Source organism: Bos javanicus, chromosome X (assembly GCF_032452875.1).
Source record: "Bos javanicus breed banteng chromosome X, ARS-OSU_banteng_1.0, whole genome shotgun sequence".
NCBI lineage: Eukaryota > Metazoa > Chordata > Mammalia > Artiodactyla > Bovidae > Bos > Bos javanicus.
Window position 1 is genome coordinate 90,177,738 of NC_083897.1, and position 4,657 is coordinate 90,182,394.

Genomic DNA, 4,657 nt, shown 5'->3' on the forward strand with positions numbered 1-4,657 from the left:
GGAAGCAAAGTCAGACAGTTGTGTCTGATTTTTTACAACCCATGGACTGTAGCCCTTCAGGCTCCTCTGTCCATGGAATTCTCCAGGCAAGGACACTGGAGTGAGTTGTGATTCCTTTCTCCAGGGGATCTTCCTGACCCAGGGATGGAACCTGGTTCTCCCACATAGCAGGCAGATTGTTTACCATCTGAGCTACCAGGGAAGCCCCTAACTGGTTTCATAAAGATGCTGTATGTGCTAGGGGTAGCCCTGAGGGATACCCGCTCAGTATTGGAGGTACAAACATCACTTCACAACTCTGAGGGATAAGAAATATCACATCTCTTTGTACATCAGAGTTAATTCTGTTTTGAACTCCCAATCCCATAAGTACAGAGGGAAACTCAACCTGTGCTTTTTGGGACCCCTGACTCATAGTTATACATCAGTTCTGGAATTTTATACACACAAGCACATAGCAGTATGGCCCTCCAGTCATCAAGCCATTTGCTTACACTGGTAAATGTTGAGATATCCATTGACCCCTGTTCTGGTGGGAAAGATCCCCTGGAGAAGGAAATGGTAACCCACTCCAGTATTCTTGCCTGGAGAATCCCATAGACAGAGGAGCCTGGCAGGCTACAATCCAGGGGGTCACAAGAGTTGAACACGACTTAGCAACTAAATCATCAACACCAGGGCCCTTCAGGTCCAGCAGCACTCTGATGCTTTTGTGAAAAATTTTTGCTTCTGGTTCCAACTTCCCAGATTCCCTACCTCATGACTTCTCACTAGGGCCTTCCCCATATGCTGCCTAGAAGCCAGGCCAGGCTCTGCTGCTCTGGAATTCACAGAGCTCTTTCTCTTCTTCCCTTACACTGGAGAAATCTCTTTTTTTGATCTGAGAAAAGCCTCTCTCCTTTTTATTTCTTCTAAGATGTTTTTTTCTTTACTGGCAATTTTTTCCCCTCCCTCTGGGGCTCAAAGCTCTTGTGAACAAAAGTCACAAAGTGTTGTGGGAAATGTCAATTTTCTGCCCTTCTACAACCCTCCTGGTGGCCAAGAGGGCCAGAACCAGCTACCTACTTAAGTGAAGAAAATAAAAGGAGGAATATATGGAGATAAAAATATATACAAACACATTAATCTCTTAAAGTATTATCCAACTATAGAGCAACAGGAACTCTCATACATCACTGGTAGAGGTTTAAATTGGTACAACCTCTCTGGTAAATTTACAGTATCTATTAAAGATGAACATATACATGTCAGAAATATCATCATCAAGTATATAGCAAGTATAAATGAATGCTTTTGGCCACCAAAAGACATGTATAGGAGTGAAGTATTTGTAGGAGCACTCTTGTTTTTTTTTTTTTTTTTTTGAAGGGGGACAGGAGTCACTTTTTTATTGGCTTGGTGTGGGTTCTGCAGTAGAGATGCTTTGGGTTTAAGAGCATTCTGCTGTTTCCTGTCTTCTTTCTGCAACTTCCCCTGCTGCCTGAGCTGCCATGCCTGTAATCCAGCATCCATTTCCTGTGACAGCAGTACAACTCATCTCGCAAACTTTTCCCTTTGAGTTTGTCTTCAAAGCTGGCCTTTCACTGGAGGAGAAGGGCGGCCATCTGCCTAAGATCAGTCTGGGAGCTCCGTAAAGGGCTGGTAGCCAGAGGGGCTGGCAGCGAGGCCCTGCTGGAGTTGCCACTGGCTGCCCATGTGAGCCTCGGGGCTGCAGTGCAGCCTCGGGACACCCAAAGCAGCCATGCTGAGGCACAAGAGCCGGAAGTGGGTGCGGTCTCGGTAGCCAAGGGTGATGCTGTGTGGGAAGCTATAGCAGCAATATTCTTAGTAAGCCACACTGAAAACAATCCCAATGTTTATCAACCATAAAATAGATGATATAACATACAATGGAATATTATACAGCAGTGAGAATAAAACAATGTGCAACATGATTGACTCTCACAAATATAATGTTGAGCTAAGGAAATTAGGCACAAGAAAATTATACAGTATGATTTTATTTATACATAAAGTTTTTTAAATGGCAGAGACAAGCTGTGGTGTTGAGAATCGGTATAGTGGTCACCTACGAGAAGAAGGGAAGGGGTAGTATTTTAAAGGAAGCACAAAAGAGGGGCTTTGGGATGCTGGTAATGTTCTGTTTCTTGACCGGGGTAAGTCCAGCTTGTGATAACATCAGTAATACATTGGGCTTAAGACATGGAAACACTCTAAATATCCATCAGCAGATGAATAGATAAAGAAGTGGTACATATATACAATGGACTATTACTCAACTGTTAAAAAGAATGAAATAATGTCATTTGCAGGAACGTGGATGGACCTGGAGATTGTCATGTGTTAAGTAAAATAAGTCAGACAGAGAAAAACAAATATCATATATCACTTATATGTGGAATCTAAAAAGATGATACAAATGAACTTATTTACCAAATAGAATCACAGTCATAGGAAACAAACTTACCATTACCAAAGGGGATAGCGGGAGGGGGAGAGGTAAATCTGAAGTTTTGGATTAACATGTACACATTATATATAATAAAGAGCTTCCCTGATGGCTCAATGGGTAAAGAATTCGCCTACAATGCAGGAGACACAGGAGATATGGGTTGGATCCCTGGGTCAGGAAGATCTCCTAAAGGAGATAATGGCAACCCACTCCAGTATTCTTGCCTGAAAAATCCCATGGACAAAGAAACCTGGCAGGCTACAGTCCAGAGTCACAAAGAAATTATTTACAAAATAGAAACAGAATGACAGTCATAGAAAACAAACTTATGGTTACCAAAGTGGATATCAGGGAGGAGGAGAGATAAATCAGGAGTTTGGGATTAACAAATACACACTACTATATATAAAATAGGAAAAACAACAAGGACCTACTGTATAGCATAGGGAACTATAGTCAATATTTTATAATAACTTATAATGAAAAAGAATCTGAAAAAGAAAAATATATATATAAAACTTTGGTATACAGTTGAAATAAACACAACTTTGTAAAGTAATTATACTTCCATAAAAATGCATTAAAATAATATATTGGCTAATGATTTTGTGTTTTTGTGTATACAGCCAATAAAAAGTAGAAAGTTGAATTTTAAAAAACAGCCTGTCACACCAATTAGCTGACTATAGCAATAATCCAGGTGGTAAAGAGTAATGGCCTGAATAATTTAAGATTGTGTAAATAAGGAGGGAGAGTGAGTGAAAGTCACTCAGTCGTGTCCGATTCTTTGCGACTCCATGGACTATACAGTTCATGAAATTCTCCAGGCCAGAATACTGGAGTGGGTAGCCTTTCCCTTCTCCAGGGGATCTTCCCAACCTAGGGATCAAACCCAGGTCTCCTACATTGCAGGCAGATTCTTTACCAGCTGAGCCACAAGGAGGGAGAAGCAAGGATCAATGAATGACTGGATGTGAACAGCATAGAGGGAAAGGAGTCCAAGACAAAGCCCAGGATTTGGGCTCGGTTGTTCATTGTTGTTCAGTTGCTAAGTTGTGTTTGACTCTTTGCGACCCCATGAACTGAAATACGCCAGGCTCCCCTGTCTTTCACTATCTTCCGGAGTTTGGTCAAATTCATGTCCATTAAGTTGGTGATGCTGTCTAACCATCTCATCCTTTGCTGCCTGCTTCTCCTTTTGCCTTCAATCATTCCCAGATCCAGGGTCTTTTCCAAAGAGTCAGCTCTTTGCATCATGTGGCCAAAGTATTGGAGCTTCAGCTTCAGCAACAGTCATGACAATGGGTTTGGACAATTAGGTAAATGATGGTGGGATTAGTTGAGATAGGGATCATTGGAAGAGGTAAGACTAAAGTGAATGAATAGGTAATGAAGTCTGATTGGCACATAATGAGCTCATAAGGTCTATGGGACATTTATGTGGAGAGGCGGTGTGGCATAGGGTTTTAAAAGTTAGGGTTGATTTTTGATTCTGGATATAATGTAATAAACACACACCTCTTTATCTGCCACACACCTCTTTATCTGCCACTTAGCTTGACTCTAAAACTTGTACAGAATACATGAGCAACTCTTTGAGAACTCAATACATATCAGCAGACAGATCAGAGAACCATAGAAATAAAAGTAACACCAAACTGGTGGAGAGTTTACCACTTTTGTTCCTCCAGCATCTCCCACCACAAACTCAACACATTCTAAAAACTGGAAGTGAGCACAGTGATGCAAAAGGACCTAACTGAAGCAGAAGATATTAAGAGGTGGCAAGAATACACAGAAGAACTATACAAAAAAGATCTTCACGACCCAGATAATCACGATAGTGTGATCACTCCCCTAAAGCCTGACATCCTGGAATGTGAAGTCAAGTGGGCCTTAGGAAGCATCATTACGAACAAAGCTAGTGGAGGTGATGGAATTCCAATTGAGCTATTTCAAATCCTAAAAGATGATGCTGTGAAAGTGCTGCATTCAATATGCCAGCAAATTTGGAAGGAGGAAGCCGCTAGTTTTGCATGGAGGAGCAGCAAAGGGAAATCCTAAGCTCCAGACAGAGTGCAGGACACACACGGGTACTCTCTCCCCCTCCCCTTTTTTTCTGTTCTCTAGTGCCCCAGTCACCAGGTAGTCCCACAGTGGGGGTGGAGGCAGAGGCAAGGAGCAGCCGGAAATGGGAAATGGCAA

At 42.0% G+C, this 4,657-nt stretch overlaps 1 pseudogene; it reads right to left on the reverse strand.

The window, feature by feature from the left end:
* Positions 1–1,191: 1,191 nt before the first annotated feature.
* LOC133242498 (large ribosomal subunit protein mL52-like) lies at positions 1,192–1,743 on the reverse strand (annotated as a pseudogene).
* Positions 1,744–4,657: the final 2,914 nt, after the last annotated feature.